The following is a 17,196-nucleotide window of genomic DNA, read 5'->3' on the forward strand; positions in this document are numbered from 1 at the left end:
TGCTTCACGTCCAGCCGCCATACACAGACAGGGCTTTTAAAATGTATTTTTTAAACGTCCTTCTTGATGGTGGCAGTGGTGGAGGCTGAATGAAGCCAGCCCAGGCTGTTCCTGCCCTACGCAGCCGTGTGTGTGGCCGGTGGGAGACGCTCCCCCTGCGTGCATCCTCCCGCAGAGCCAAATCCCCCCTCCCTCCAGCTTTATGGCTGGAGCTGTCTGCTGTGCACTCCGCTCCTCTCTGCCACCACGTTCGAGGGCTGGATGGAAACCAAAGTTCATTTTTCCCCTTGGGAATCAGCCAACAACCGGGGCCCCGGCAGACCAGGCCGGCGAGGAGCTGTTGATGGCGGGAGGTATTTATAATCTTTGTTTGGTTCCAGCGAGGCTGGACGCCCACTCCCGTTTCCCCCCATACAATAAGATCAAACAGCTCCGGGACATTTCCTCGCTCCTTGCGGATGAAATCCCTGCATCTGCCGCCCCGCTCCGCCCTGCCTGGAGCTGCAGCCTCTTCCTCCACTCAAAGACTTGGGAGGTCGCTGCTGCTGTTTCTTCTTCCCTGAAATGGGAGATTTTCTCATTTTTTCCACCCCTCTCCATTTTCAGAGGTCATGGCTGAGGGGTGCAGGGGCACTGGGACTGCAACACCTTCCCCACCTCAGCTTCAACTCCCACTTCTGAGGGACCTCAGCGAGGGCCCATGGGGAATCAGATGGCTCCCACACAGGGCACGCAGGCTGTGCCCATGGATGTCGCTGCGGCTGGCGGCAAGAAAGCAGGAGGACACCTGCTCCTGGAGAGGGGAAGGTGCTCAGCAGGAGTTTATTTCTCTGTCCCACAGCTCCATCCTCTTCCTCGGTGGCTGGCCCTGGTGACGAGCAGGGATACGGGGAGGGTGAGGTCCCAGGAGTGCGGTACGGCTGCACTGGGCAGGTTGTCTCCGTCACCGGTGATGCACACGGGGGATGATATCCTTGCTGTGGGAATCTGCTGCTGTTGATCACATCCCAGCCAAGGGCTCTCGCTGTGCTGCCATGTTGGGGATCTTCCCAGACCCTTTCCACAAAGGCCATTTTGCTCTGGGGATCCCTCCTGGGGCTCACTGGAGGGAGACCACTGCCACAGCATCTCTGGGGAGGTGACACTGAGCATCAGCAAAGGCTCACTGTCCCCTAAGCTGTGCGTGGGACAGAGTGGGAGCATCCCTCATCCCTCCAGCACCCAGCCACCAGCAAGCAAAGGGGGTGGTGGGTGAATGCCGGTCCAGCTTCACCCTCCTCTCTGAGAGGGGCTTCGCTACGGGGCAGGAGCAGGCCCTGGGGATGCTGGCTGACCAGCAGAAGCTGCGGCTGGCCATATCCCAAGCCGGGCTGTGCCGTGCTGTCTGTGTCCCGAGCAGATTCCCGCTCTCCTCTCCCGGTGGGTGCCTTTCCCAGGTGTCCCCGGTGCCGGGGAGGCCTGGCTGCAGGCAGGGGCTGCGGCTGCTTTTCATGTCCCCCCCGTTGCTTAGCTCACGCTCACTCTTTCAGCAGGTCCCTGTGATCTCCGGGGTAATTACGGGTGTCAGGTTCAGGGCAGCCAAGAGGGGATTTTTGGAGGGGGGGGGTGGCAGGCAGCAGTGCGGGGGACAGTGAGGGGCCATGGAAGGATGGAACAGGGTGGGTGCTAGTGGAATTTTGGTGCTGTTTCACCTGCGTCCTGTCCTGCTCTTTGCCACATGCAGTCAGGTGCTGGCTCCCTGTTTCAGGGTCTGCAGCTTCCCCACCACAACCATCCCCAGTGCCTGTGCAGACCAGGAGGCTCCAGCTCTGTTAATCGCAGCTCCTTGTGTGCAACCTCGCTCCCTCCTTTGCTGTGCAAACACAGTTTCCCCCCAGGTGCCGGCCAGGGCTGGGGAGGGAGGGTGAGGCTACGAAAGTTCCCTTCCCATGGCGACATGTCTTTCCTCCCTCCATCACATGCTGCTTTGCTTCTTGCACCCCTGAATGAGCCGGACCTTCCAGCATCTCCACATGGAGCACGCCGGGGTGTCAGGCTGTGTTTGGAGGGCCAAAATGCATGCATCCCACTCTCAACTCTGAGCCTTTGGCATCACTTCTTCAACCCAAGCCTTCCTCCCAAAGGGAAACCCTAGGTAAGGTGCCCCCATGCCTCCCTCCTCCTCCTCCTTGCTCTGGGACACTGAGCTGACTCTCCTCAGGGGTGGGGGCATGGGTGGGATGGGTGTCAGGGGCTCAGCCGCTGGAGGAAATGCGGGAGACAGCGGCAAGGCTGGGGCCCAGGTGCGAACCTGCACAAGTAGCAAGGCCGTGACTCAGCCACCCAAGAGAAAGCGCCTCTGTGCCCCAGCCGCCAGCACGGCCGTGGCCGGGAGGGCTCCGGCAGGGAAACCAGACAAGCTACTGGCCTTGCCAGCGTTTTGCTCCAGCAGCCATGCTTGGCCGCCCCGGGGCTGTTGGGGTGCAGGAGCAGTGAGCTTCCAATTTTAGCTCCATTTCTACGGAGCAAAGCACTTCTATCTCTTGGAGACCCAAGAGATGGGTGTACCCCAAAGCTCTTCCTCCCCTCTGGCCAGCCTAATGTCAGAGTCTGATGGGGTCAAACCACAGAGACCCTTTCTCCTTGTAGGCAGCCTTCCCTCTTCCTCCTCTTTCTCTGCAAAGAGTTAAATCTCTTGCTCCAATTCAGCACTTTTCCCCTCCCTCCTGCCCCAGGATAATGTTTAACCAAGCCCATTGCTAATTAAATATCGATGACCTCAGGCAGGTTTTGTTATCGTCTGGAAACACCTGATGCATGTGTCACCAGCAAGAGCTTTTCTCGTCTCAAGTACACCGGCAACCCTTGAACTCACGTTGGCTTTTCCCTTCCCACCCCGCCAGCGGCCGCCCCTGCCTGCGGGCACCAAGGCCGACGGTTGAGCTTTCGCAGGCTGCCGAGCGGCTCGTGTGGGCTTGTCATCGCCGCTCTTAATCACAGGGGACAAACGCGGTGGGAAGGAAGGCCGTATTCCTCCTCTCCTTTCCCAAAGCTTGGCCATTGCTGCTAGCTGTCCACTGCCAGGCAGGCTCTGCTTGAACTTGGTGGACCTCCCTATTTTGGGCTGAACATGTGTTTTCTTACCCCATGTGAGCATGGGGATGGCTCAGCTGGGAGCTCATCTCTCCACAACATCTCCTGGGCTTTCCCAGGAGAGAGGCAAAGCCCTGTAAGGAAAGGGATGCCCTGTTCCCTCTTCCCATGTCCCCCAAGGCAGACCTGGAGCAGCACCACCAGGCCAAGCAGGGTGGAGCTGAAACCCTTAAAGGCTGAGATAAAGACGGGGATAGAGAAAAACAGGGCAAAAAAAAAGAAAAATAGAGAGAAAGGGGAGGCTGGGAGGGAGTTGGAGATGTTCTGGGAGGAAGTTATTGGAGACAAGATGGATTTTTGCAGGGGTAGAGCCATATCCTAGATGGGTTTGGGACAACTGGCCCCCCAAGCTGGGTGTGTGGAAGTGGAGGGGACTCCTTGGGAATCGCATGGCAGCTGCAGTTTCCTGCTGGCTCTGCCAGCCTTGCAAACAGCCTCTGAGTCTTGCTGTTGAAGGAGGTCTCTTGGCCCTTCAAAAATTCTCAGGGCTGGTTTTCTTCGCGGCAAAGAGCAGAGGTTTTGCTGACATCATTTTTACACGCCATGGTATAAATAGCCAACCTGAAAAACAAAGGAAAACTCCCCACGAAGCCCATGTAAGGCAGAGCTGCAGTTGCACCATTTATTTATTCGCTCACCGTAGTTATTTCCTGCCTCTGTTGGTCAGAGACCTCCTGTGTTGGCCAAAAGTCAGCTTTTCCTCTCTCGCTGGGAATTTACGGATCAGCAGCACCGCTGGTAACTGGGGGATTACAACCCCCTGCCCCTGGCAGAACAGCCTTACACCTACAGTTGGCCTTGGTTCCACCGGTTGCTCCAAGGTCCTGTGCATCTGCTGGGCATCCTCAGGGTAGGGCAGTGGTCATCTCCCCATGGAGCAGCAAGGTCAGGAGGGATCAGTAAGGCTGGAGGCAGTGTCCTGCTCCAGCTTTGCTCTGCAAGGCTGGCATTTGCTGAGCGTTGCAGCAGGCAGGACTTCTGAGCTCCTCCATCTCCTGGACGTTGCACCACATCCAAGACACCTGCAGCCCCAGTGGGAAGCAGATGCCCCACTAAAGCGGGGTATGGTGGTGTGGTTTCCAGGCCATAAAGCCAAGGGGCAGGTCACTTGGGTAGCTTTTGTTGCCCAGAGTCAGTTTTTGCTGCCTCCCAAGCTGCAGGTCTCTGCTGTGTGAGGCGAAGGGAGCACTCAGTTAGGAGTGAGCGAGTATCTGTGAGGTGGGGGGCGGCCCAGACATCTGTGTGCACGTGGACCCCGCTTGTTCAACAAGCCAGTGCAAGGCTGCAGAGGTGTCTTCTTCGGGCTCCAGCTGCACTCCTGCTTTGCAGCTCCTTCCCAGCGCTTGTCGCTGCCCCCAGACCCGCTTGTGGATCAGTCCCTGCATGCGCTTCCTAGCTGCTCAGGCAGCATCAACCAGGCTTGCTCAGGCCCCCTTTTCCCCCTGCCTCAGCTGCGCTGGCTGGCTTTGCACAAAGTGAACCAGGCGACGCTTCTCCCCATGGCTCCACTTAGCATGCTGGGAGGCTGGCAGCTCCTCGGAAGGGAGGGGTGGCGAGCAGCCAGGGATGGGACCTCCTCCAGAAACAAGGCTAGATCCAGGAGAGGATTTGAGGCCATGAATGAGGGTTCCCCAAATTTCAGATCTCCATCTGGGGTGTTAAGCAATCCCAGCTCTTCCTCTGGCATGCCTAGGGCAGATGGATGGATATTCAGTTCCAGAGCTTTCACCTCTCCTCATGGATGAAGCCAAATCGTGATTGCCCTTGGCTGCTGCTCCCTGAAAATGCTCTGCCCCTGCGAAATGACCTGGGTTGGCAAGGGAGAACACGGTGTGGTCCCTGCTGCTCTGCTGACCACCGGTGGGGATGGGAGTTGTCGTGGGGATGGAAGCTGTCATGGGGATGGTGTCAGAGCTGCTTTGCCTGGCCACCATGGCAAAGGGTGGGGATGGATGGACCTGCCAGCGGGCAGTGGGTCAGCCAGGATTTACCCTTTCTGGCTGCTCATTCCCCTGCCTGAAATCTCCCCCATGCACCACAGGATGGGGAAGAGGGGGTGCTAAAGATTGGCATGAGCTGGCTGGGGGCCCCACTTGGTCTGGCTCAGGGGAGGGTCCCGTCCAGCGGACTGTCTCCTCGGTCATTGTTATCAGAGTAATTCTCCAGCAGCTCGAATCCTGTTTTTGTGCCGGTGTTGCCTGGCTCTACGGGAGCGAGGGGAGAGAGAGAAACACAGGAAACGCCAGCGACGGAAGCAGAATCATCTCCTGGAGGGAGCGAAGAGTCGCTGACGCCACCGAGGGGAACAAAGACGGAGATTCAGAAGGGCTTATGCACGGGCTTGCACTGGAGACAGCCCAGACAAGTCGCCTCAGTTCCACCTCACAGCACAGCTCCCACTCCTCTGGCACGCTGCACCTCCGTCTCCCTCAGCCGCAGCCCCCCAAGCTCTGGGGTGCAAGGAGACCTCGAGGAGACCCAGGATGCGGAGAGAAGGAAGCAGTTAGCCAACGCCAATATTTTTGGCGTGGAGAAGCTCTGGGGAGGGGAACCTAGCGGGATGTTCTCTAGCCAGGCCCCCGCTGCTGGAGCTTTGGCTGGCACAGTGGAGTGAGGGCAGCGGTGGGAATAGAGAAGCACACAGTGGTGGCGTGGGCGCCAGCCTCGCCGCCGTCTCAAAGCTCTCCCCTCCACCACCCCGAGATGACAGGGGGGTTGTCCCCATGCCCTGTGTGCACAACAGGCCCTCTGTCCCATGGGCACAAATGGAAACTTTGAGTAAAAAGGCCAGAGGGCCTGGCCGCCTCTCTCACCCAGGGCCGGGAGGAACGTGCAAGCCTCTGCCTTGCAGAGTCACGAGCCACCCCTGTCCATGCCCCATCCACTGCGCTTTTTTGTCCCAAGGAAGCTCCCATGCACTTCCTCTCCTGAAGATGTGGGTCAGCATCCCAAATGCCAACAGCTCTTCTGTGTGGCTCTGGGACAGGAAACCCACTGTCCTAGCAAAGCCTTTGAGTCTCCCAGCCCCTGGCCCTGTGGGATGCAGCTGTCCCGACCAGGCTGAGCTGAGGATCTTGCTAAGCCCTGGCCTTGTGCATAGCTTTGGAGAGCGATGACAGTGGTCACACTCTTCTCCTCAACACACTTGTGCTAAGGCAGTCCAGTCCCCAAATCCCTAATTCCAAGAAAAGGATGTGTACCACAGCTGCCTGCAATGAAGACTTTCCTTTCTGCATTCCAGAGGGCAACACTCACCTCTCAGACCCTTCTGTGGCTGAGGAGCAAGAGCCTGTCAGCCCTGTCAGATACAGGCCCCCTCAGTCCATACCCTGTCCCCATGGCACACACACTGCCTGCTCCAGAGCCAGCGGGGAGGATCTTCCATCAGCAATGTGGTGAGACTCAGTGATGCTGCAGGGCACCTGGGAGAGCACTGGGGACTGTTGAGCCATGCGAGGCGGCACTGCTTGAGGGAAGCTCACGGCACCCCTACCTCGCTGCCTGTGGCAAGGGCAGCACAGCCAGGATGCTGTTGCTGTCGAGAGCGCTGTTATTCCCAGGGTCTGCCTTCGTGAGCAGTGTTTGTGGCTGGAACACAAGCGCCAAAATGTCATCAACCCCTTATCTGCAACATATCCGGGTCTTTTCGGTACCCACTCAGCCTCCAAAAATAGCCCCAGCAGAGGGAAGGAATACATCCCTAAAATAGCACGGCTGCTCGGGCTCGCCAGCTCTGGAGCTGACACCTGGTCAAGTGCCCATCGTGGCTTTGCAGGGAGATTTCAGGTCTATTCTCCTGCGCTTTACCAGCTTAAAACGGCAGCCGCGTTTGTGTGAAGCCACAGAGCGGAGCGAGGGCCAGGTGAGTCACCCCGAGGGATGCAGCCAGCAATGTGGGATGAACGGTCCAGCCCGTTGCCTCTCCTGAAAAGGAGAGCTGCCGAGGAGGAGGAAGCCGGGAGGAAGGAAAGCCTTGTTTGTCTGTTCCCAGAGCGGCGCAGGAACTGCTATATGAAGAATTACCTGACCTCACTTACATCTCCGGATGCTTTTCACCAGTTTCACCCCCCTTCCTTGTTTGAGCCTCCCCCCATCTCCTGCGACCCTGCCCTTCACCGTGTTGCTGCTGCTTGCTTCTCCTCTAAACTACTCCAGCACCAGCAGATGTTTTCTGTGGGCTGCAAGTCATCTTCCGCCTCCTTACGCTCCAAATTTATCCACACCTGCTCTTCTTCCTGGATGGACCACGTTTGCTCTCTGTACATGGACCCAGGAGCCCAGCTCTTCCTGGCAGGCAGGGCATGGCCACAGGGCTCTGCCGACTCAGGGAAAGCAGGGAAAACCACGGCAGGTGGGATGGTTCATGGGCTTCCAGCTACAGGGTGGCTCAGGTGCGGTGCGGTGCTTGGAAACTGGGGACTCAGGAAGCAGAAAAATTGGGCACATGTTGGCCTTTCAGAGCACAATCAGATCCCTACATATCTCAGTTTGCTCCTTGTGCAGCCCCTGCCTCACACAGCATCGCACAGCCGGGCTTGTCGGAATCTTTGAAGGACGAGTGGGTAAGAGCATGACGCAAAGGTTTCATGCTCTTTGTAGACAATTGCTTCCTCTCTTGCCCACCCCTTTAGAAGATCTAGGCAAAGATGTTTATGCAGAGTACAAAAGGTTTAAGGATGCATGTTGGATGCTGAGGGATGGAGCCCGGCATGAGGTAAATGCTGAACTGGAAGCAGGATCCAGCACCGCTGATCTTCACATTGAACAGCATTTCCTGGGGTAAGTGGTGGAGGGGGTTAAGCTGCTGAGGACAGCAGAGCTGGGAATCATGAAGCTAAGATGCTCCCAGGGAACAGAATAGAGCTGGTGTATTCCACAGCCAGGGATGGAGGCACATTCTGCTGCAGAATAGGCCTGGGGGTGGACATACGTCCAGGAGCAGGGCTGGGAAGGGAAACATGGAAGGGCAGGCAGAGGAAGGGGAGATTGGTGATGACGAATGCTGAATGGAGGTTAGAGCAGAGATGTTCTCAGAATTGGGAAAGGCTTCTCTTTCAGGGACTGTGCTGGCAAGGGAATAGATAGTCAGAGTACCTCGAGGGACAGAAGTGCCCCCAAAAGCAAGTTGAGGGATAGAGGGCAATGGAAATGGACTCCTGAGGTACATCAGGGAGAGCTGAGAATGTAAGGAGAGCAAAACCTGCTCATCCTGTGTAAAGCTTTGTTTTCCTCCAGGGAGGAGTTGTTCAACTGGAGACTCTCCTATTCTTTGCAACATCATAGCACCCCATAAACCCATGGTTAAATTAGGGGCTGAGACCATTCCAGGCTGGAGGAGGAGGAAGAAGGGGGTCTATGACTCAAAGCAGCAAACATAGCACCCTTGAGGAGGCTGATTTCAAGATTGGGAAGGATCTTCTGAAATAACAGGTTATTTCTAGACTTAGGAAATGAACGAAGTAGCCCACTGGCCCAGAAGGGACCATGGGGAGATCTCATATCTCTGAATTCAACAACTTATTGAGCGAGCTGAGGTCACTGCTCATTGCAGAGGACAGGAACTCAGGGAGAGGAAGAGGGGACCGGATGCTTGGCCAAAATACCTTAAGAAGTGATGTTAAGGATATCCCCTCTACTCCAGAGCCAAGATGTGACGGTACCTCCCCAGGGCTCCATGGAGAGCGGTGGTGAGGGGGTTGCTTGCAGCAGGTGTTCCCAGGAGCGGTTGCCCCACACCTCTTCCCACCTCCTCCATTTCTCCCAGCCTTCCTCCACCAGTAGTGTTTGTTTACCCCCATCCCCCATCTTCCATTTTTAAATGAGAACCGGCAATTGTAACCTTCCAAGTCCACCAAAACAGGATACACGTGGGTCAGGACTGAGTGGGGAGTGGTGTAGTGGCAGAGGGGTGAGATTGCTGACTCAGGAGAGACCATGGTGACGATGCGATGGGCTTTGGGAGGTCTGGAAGAGCAAACAGGCTGATGTTGCAGCAGCAGGAGAAGTGAGAGGCCAACCTGGACATCATGCCAGGCCTTTCTTATCTTTGAGAGACCTTACAAGCACATTAGCCTGTCCAGTTCCACTGCCCATCTGAGTGGGAGGTTTCCATTGCTCAAATCATCTTTGAACCCTGGCCGGGTTTTCCCAGGGAGATGCAGGGAAATCGTGGGGATCAGAAGTTCCTGAGGGGCCATGCCCACACTCCTTGGCCTGCCTCTGTCTTGGAGGCAAGCCACTGCTGAAGAACTTAGGTCATCTCATCCAGGGAAGGTGGTACGGTCTTTCATGGTCCCACCACTCATCTGTCAGACAAATGTGACTGTATGAACTTTAAAATCCTCAACAGAGCCCTGTGAACCACAATGGTTATCCAAAGAGGTGGGAATGTGATCACGAGCAGGGATGTGGCAGAATACCAAGAGAGATGCACAGCTTTTCTGGTTCCCAGGAAAGGAAGCCACCATCTGTTACCAGAAAGAGTAATATCAATGGAAGAGCAATTTAATTAGATAATCTATCTAATTAAGACAGGTGATAGGTTGCAAATTTCCCTCCTGGAGAGACCTCTGGAGACACCTCAAGCAAGGATGCCCCTGACCTTGTCCTTTCAGTCAAGGTCAAGTGCCAGAGCGGGAAGAGGGGCTGCAGGTCCCCAGCACCCTCCTCGCTGCTCCTCACTGCCTGACCCCACCGAATGAGACATGGCCCCTCAGCGCGGTCCGCTAGCTGTGGTTGTGGGAGCTGGGCACTTCTGAGATCCCAAGGCACTCACTCCCAAGGCCCTCGCTCCCACTAAGTGTCCTCTCCTCCACAGTGCTTGGATTTAAAGTCCTCTCCTCTGCTGGGATGGAGATGTGGTATCTGCAGACCAAGCTGTGGGCTGCAGCTCTCTGTGGCCAGGTGGGACACTTCTACAGGCCTGGCTGATTGTCAGCATCTGGGGATGGTGGGAACCAGCAGCCAGTCCACCTCCTCGAAACAAAGCACCCCTCCCTTATTTAGGACCGAGCGGTCCCACAGCAACAGGCTATGTGCAAACTTGCTTTCCCATGCAAGTCAACATCTGCTGAAGGCACAGTTTACTTGGGCCATGCTTAATGCTGGTGGCTTCGTCACTCTTCCCTTCTCCCCACCCCCTTTTTCCCCCTGAAGAAATTTCTAAGAGATTTTTTTTTTAATGGGCATTGTCTGTTTGGTCCCTAGTTCCTAGCCAGGCAAAACAAGGCATGCATCTTACTGGAGACAGGATAGAGGACTCTTGGAGTTAATCGTTTTCTCCATTGTCTTTCGAATGTGTGCTGAGATGTCCGTAGCTGGGGGACCCATTGTGCTGCCTTCCTGCTTGTTTTTCCAACAGTCTCCAGTGAATAAAAGCAATGCAAGGCTCGTAATACACTTTCCATGACCTCTAATCTTGCTGTACGATCTATCTCCATTGCCAGGTCGCATACAGTACTCATGAACAGCGGTTCTACCTCCATCTCACCTACTCCAAAACCCAGTCCCAGGCTTTTCCCGGCTGGCTCCAGCTTCCCATGTCTGGACCATCATCTCCTCTGCCCTAATCCATGCCTTCTTCTTCCGCCTCCCTTTTTTTTTCTGCTCTCCTGAGTGCTCTTTCCTCGCCTCACTTTCTCCTGAGCACTTGGTCTCTGGAGGTGTTGGCACTGGGATGTGCTGTGGCAGGGAGATGATCTTCTGGTGCTGTTGAAGTTGTGCCTGTACCTTCAAGAGCGTGCTAGCTGAGGACCATCCTACCTCCTTGTCCCATCAGGGATGGATTGGGGCAAGGCCACAGCATCGTCACGACCCACTCGTGGTGGAACACAGAGGTAGCAATTCAGCTACCAGTGCTGGCAGCACAACAGAGAGCCAAAGCAATGGCTGGAGAGAACTTCCAAGCGAACAAAGCCCTGGGTTTTCCTTCCCACCCTGGCTATGAGCTCACTCTGCTGCGTGGGCTTGATGAGATTCCCAGATGCGGAGGCACACAATGTGGCAGGGAAACCCTTGTTCTCCTGTGGTTATTCCACATGGCTCTTCCGGGAACATTTGCCCTTCCTACTGCTTTCCTGCCATGCTGGAAACCCTCAGGTGTCCCTTGGCTAGGACAGCCACCTGGGCTTTGAGGATGAGTCACCCCCTCTTCCGGTGTTCTCCTCAGCCTTCCCTTTGGCAAGGACCAGCAATAAAGAGCAGGAATGAATCAGAGGCCGGGATGGCTGAGGGACCAGCAGCCCACCTCTGGGCATCCTGGTATGTGTGTCCCAGCTGCAGCAACACAGAGGACTGGGCACTGCCCACTGCTGAATGGCATGGGCTGGTGACCTCAGGGGACAGAGAAATCTCTGAGTCATTTCACTGGAAACTGTGCTCAAGAATCCTTGCCTAAAAGGACCGAAATCCAGCTGTGGTCTTTCCAGCACCAAGAGAATGTTCACAGATCCTGCTCTCACCAGAGCAAAGATCCTTCTCCCACTCCAAGGCTTTGTGCCCAGGCCAAGGACAACACACCAGCTTCATGCTTTGGCCTTCTTGCTCCATCATCCAGCCTTTTCTCCTTGTTTTTTCTCTCATTTTCTTCTTCACACCACTGGGCAGACCCTGGCCTGGATGTCTGTGCGCCCACTTTAAAGAGTTGGCAGGTTATTCCTCTTGAACTGCCAGAGCAAATGGCCAATCTCCCCACTGTTGACAAGGGGGCGTAGGCAGGAAGGTATGGAGCTGGGGCATCACCACAGCTCAAATCTCCAGCCAAACCATTTGTCAGTCACATCTGCTGAGGAGGCAACCAGCAAGCCCAGTCATGCTCTGGGATTCCCAAGTGCTGCGCAGCTGAGCCTCTCTTGAGAAAATTGGCAACAGCCTGAGCCTCACTGGATCCGACCACTTGCGACTTTTCTGACTTCTTCCTGTCTCCCAGAGAGCTCCCACTGAGCCCATAACATGCTTGTACCAAACTGTGCCACAGCGCTGGGATTGGTCACAGCCACGATAAGATGGGCTGGGGAAAAGGCTTGGCAAGCAAGATTTTCTGGACTGTGTCATGCAGGAAAGGGGAAAAGAGGACCCAGCTAAGCAGTCAGAGTGGTTGTCTTTGGATTTAGAAAAGGCAGCTGGAAATCAGCCTCTTCTTCTGGAGATGGTTCAGGTAGTTACAGAAGGGACTTATGGTTTGGTAGGACTGCTCCTCTGGGCCTTTCTTCCCAGACCTCTGCTCGTTTCAAACCCACCACATCTGTGGAGGCAGGAGATGGACTCAGGATCTCTGAGGATTAAGAACATGCCCTCACCTGGCAAAGCCTGCAGAAGCCTGTGCTAGGGTCCTCCAGCTAGCTACCATCAGAGGTATTGGTCCTTGCCTGCTCTCCTCAGCCTGCGTGCACTGCCAGGTTTGGGTTATCACAGGCACTCTGAGCTGCACCTGGCTGGTGCAGGTCTGTGGGTGGTACCACAATTCTGAAAATGGCCCATCACCGTTATGGGAAGGTGCTGGATGGCCTCGCAGTGCCCCAGCAGTGGGCTGCGAGACGTGGAGGGGCTGGAGGAGAGAGGGCAGTGGTAGCTGGAAAGATGACCACTGTGTGATGCACCTGCAGGGCTCAAAGACTTTGAGAGCCAGGAGGGACTGACTCTCTGTACAGCGTGCACAGTCCAGGCTGGAGATAGTGCAGACAGGCGTTCAGATGCTCCCTGTTCCCTCCCAGGTAGGGGAGTGCCACAGTGAAATGCTACCCAAATATTCTGCCACCTTTATCAGCCTTGGCTTTACCACCCATAATCTCACTCCCCTTTTCCGAGTTGCTCCTCAGGTTACAGCTCCTGATGGTAATCAATGGGAGACATCGTGCAAGGGGACCTGAGGACACAGGTCAGATGGTGGGGAGAAAAAGAGGGCCACGGCTGGACTGCTCCTGTGGGAGCCCACCAGAGAGGGTGGCAGGTGTGGGCGTCTGCCCCAGGGGACGGACACAGCGGTGGCTGTGGCAGCCCGGCGTGCTGGCAGCCCGGTGTGCCGGTAAGCTGCCCAAGACTCTTGTTATCTCTGGTGAAAGGCAAACAGAAAGGGGAAAGTGAGAAGGAATTCCTCATTCGAGAGGGCTCTTATCACCTTTCCGCTTCCCTTGCCCTGGAGAGATACGGCAGCTCAATGCCCTGTTGTTCCTCAGGGGGCCTCCCCTCCCCTACTCACCGGCCGCATGGGGATGTGACGGGGGGGGGGGGGGCTGGGGCTGGGGCTCCCAGCCACAGTGCTTCCTGCCCCACAGCTCGCCAGGCACCCCTAGGCACGTGCTCCATGCCACGCCAACATGCAAGCACCACCTAACACCTCCATCCTCACCTGAGCGCTCACCTTTGGGTTTTGCACCCCTAATTGGACACACCAGAGGTCCCCCAAGGAATAGAGACCTGTTTGCTTTGCTTTGGGGTACCATGGCTTCGTGCTGGTCCCAGCGCATGCTCAGCTGGGTACTCAGCATGGTGGCCCCAGCCACATGACAGTGACAGAACTCACTGCAGCCTTGATCAGCATCATGTAATTGAGGCTGAGAAATAAAACTCAGGCTCTTACCAGCCCTGCAGTGAGTCACACCAGGCTTACACGGTGACCAAAGTCAATTAAATCTCCAGCAGAAGCAGAGAGGGTCCAGCTTGCTGGCTGAGGGTGGGAGGAGGTAGTCACACGTGGTTAGATGCCCCTAGAGCGATGAGGTCCTCAAGGGCAGGCAGAAGAGCTGAAATAGTCTGTGCTACCGCATGCAGGAGAAGCAGAGATGGTGGAGATTCGTGCTCCGTTCTGTCCCATTGATTACCATCAGCAGGAAGAAACTGCTGGTCAACACCATGGTGAAACCTCAAAGCTCCTTCCACCTATCCATGTGAGAAGAGCACTTGGGAAAGATTTTACGCAGCATGCCAGCTGCCAGAAATGGCAAAGCTATTGATCATCAGGTTACAGAGCTACGGCATAAAATTGTGTGAATCCGAAGAGTGAACAGATGGCCAGCCTGAGCGGGGATGAAATTATTTTGTTGCAGAACTGACAAGCAGCTCGATTCAGTGTTAGTGCAAGAACCGGATTTGATTTGGCAGAGAAGACAGGGTGCTTGCAAGGCTCGGTGGTGCCGCGTTTATTCAGCTCTTGGAATTTTTATTCATCCTGAGGTTGTTTTGCTCAAACTGGGGATGCACTCGCAACTTGCTCATCTGTGATTTGATGTAGTCGCTCAATTATTGGTATCCAGTTTCATTTTAGATGCAGTAGCATATCCAACCTGGCCTCCAGCTGCTACTCCAGACGGGTCCTGGTCTTCAGTAAGTCCCGTGGCAGATCTGCTAGCCCCCTTCATGTGTCTCAGATAACCTAGGACATCTCAAATGCCTCTAAACAACTCTGTTTTGGCAACAGGATCCCAGGATTATAGATATATTGGAGAAAATACTTAATTTTGCCGCTTGGTCCATTTTGGATAGGTCTTTGGGGATTTTAGGTAGCACAGACAAACCTCTGAAGAAGTGGTCAAAAGGCAATCAAAATAGAATGTTCTGTTCAGCACACGGGCGGGGGACAAAATCTTTGTACAGCCAAAGGCAAAGAAAGTGCAAATATTTCCACTCTCTTTTCTTGTGTTGGATTTTGCAAGGACCTTTTTTTCAGTGACTGAGGTCTCTCATAGCAGCACATCTCTGAAGGTCTTGAGAACTTAGAAATGCCCGTGGCTGACGTGCTGATTTGGAATAAGATTGACCAGAAATCGTAACTGGAGTCTGAGGAAGAAACTGGCCAAAGAGAGGAACTCTGACCCAAATAACAACAGCTACCAAAGCTCCTTGCCAGAGTCAAGCCCGGCGAAGGCAGAGGGATACTCGTAGCTGAGAACAGTCCGTTCATAGAGCTGTCTCATTTTGGTCCCACTAAGGTAGGCTGCCTGGGAAAGTCCCCTTATTTTCTCGTTGAAGACGAGCCGGTGCCAATGTAAAGAAGCCTGGCAGAGCGCAAGGGCAGGTTCAAGCAGGTTCAGCCAGGGGAAGCTGGGCTCTAGAGGTTTTACCAGCTCCGTTGCAAGGAGTGCTGCACCGTCTGCTCTCCCAGGGTCTCCTGCTGGCAGCATGCTTTGGTGGACCTCCTTTTGCAGGAAGAGTTTGGAAAAGTCGCTCTGCCTTCACCCCCTTAGTCCCTGCCTGGCAGAGGAAGGACGGGGAGAAGTGATAGTTTGGGAAGAAGGATCCCAAAATGGAGGAGCCTCCTGGAGATTTGCAGACATATCCAGGGGCACAGCGAGGTTCCACAGGGTCTGGGGCAAAACCCATGTCTGTGATCTTTCCTAAATGAGGATGTCTCATAATGTAATGAGCCAGGCCTCTCTCAATGGGTACCCGGGGGCAAACCGCTCTCACTTTTCTTTCTCCCCTGCCGCCCTGCCCACCCTCCAGCTCATCCTGGGCATGTTAAATGAATTAAAATTAAATGCATCTCTAATTTATCTCCATTCTGTTCTCCCTGGAGAATGATTGTCCCAGGGTGATCCCTTCGATAATGAGAAGAGAACTGCTTTCAAAAATTAAAAAAGACTTGTTATAGAAACCCCAAAACCAAATGCCCTGAGACTAACAAGGAGGCTAGAAACCCCAGTGAATGCAAATTTGCAGAGATTAGCAGCTGTTCCAATGCAAGATGATCACCCAATGGCATATGCTTCCAGAGCATTGACTAAAGCCCCACAGAACTATGAATAGATTAGGAAAAAATGCTAGCAATGGCTTTGACTTTGTGAGCGGTTTCACGGATATCCTTGCAGGCAGGAATCGGTGGAGGCAGACGCCCACCCTGGGCTGGTAGAAGCCCTGCTACAGAAACCAGGGTGGGACTCACGGCCCAGACATCTGATTGTGAAATTGGAGGAATATTTGTTAGCGAAATTCCACTGTGTTTTCCAGAGAGAGGGGATGAGGGGAAAGGAAATGGCTGCCAGAATGGCTCCAGCCCCGCTTTTTTTTTTTCATGAAGCTTCAGTAAGAAGCACAAAACGACCCAAGACTAACAGGCTGGGGAGCAAAGGTCTCACTGAGCAGGTGTAAAAATCCCCGGCACTATGAACGCAGCTCCTCATCGGGATGACAAAGGCGATGGGATCCCGTGCAGAGGACATTCCTTCATTATGTCACACAGCCCAGGGTCAGACACACTAAATCGCAGCACTTGTCTGGGGACTGAGATGTGTAAGAGGAGACCAGATGATGTCTGTTGTAGGTGTGGTGCTAAAGCCATTAAAGCCCTGCAAGCGCTGCACTCAAGACGAGAAGAAAGGAAAAGTGCAGCCGGTTATGGGAAAAGCAGATTGCCTGGGAAAGCCTTGAGCTTTCTGCTGTTAGATGTTTCCCCAACAAGGGTCCAGGTGCTGCCCACACAAACGCAAGCTTAACCCTGTGGAAATTGGACGATTCCCCACTACGTTATGGACCCAAAACCTCCTCCAAGCAGAAGGCAACTCCGACCTCCTCCGACGTCCTTGCCTCTTCCATCCCCTGGGTCCCCTCTGCCCTCTGCCCCTGCTTCCCTTCCCCATGCTCAGTTGTTCCAGCAGCAGCCTCCGCGCTCGCTGCTGTCTGCGTGCCTGGCTTGGGTGACCTTTCCCTGGGACAATGGCTGCTATTGAATCCGGGCAGGCATGGCTGACGATGACATGGAGCTGCAGACGCAACGGTCCCATCGCTGCAAAGAGGGTCCTGCCCAGCACAGCTGGGAGCGGGGGAGGCTGGCCTGGGAAAAAGGCTTCAGCCACCAGCCTGCCTTTCATTGCACTTGGTGGCTCATGCGTCACACGGATGGCTCCCTGGTTAGACACGCTTCTTAGCTGATTTATTCCCACTGCGAGGTGCCAGAGCCTCAGCACTGAAAATTAAAGTCCATAACATCACTTTAGGAGCTTAAAGCGGTGGGAAATACCTTCCCATGTGCCCACACATTGTAACAGCTTTGCTAGGGAAAAAAGTAATCTCAAATTGTTTTGGAGAGACGGTTACTTTGATTTACTGAATCCTTTGTGGATGGGGTGCCTT

The sequence above is a fragment of the Chlamydotis macqueenii genome, chromosome 1 (genome assembly GCF_036417535.1).
Source record: "Chlamydotis macqueenii isolate bChlMac1 chromosome 1, bChlMac1.mat, whole genome shotgun sequence".
NCBI lineage: Eukaryota > Metazoa > Chordata > Aves > Otidiformes > Otididae > Chlamydotis > Chlamydotis macqueenii.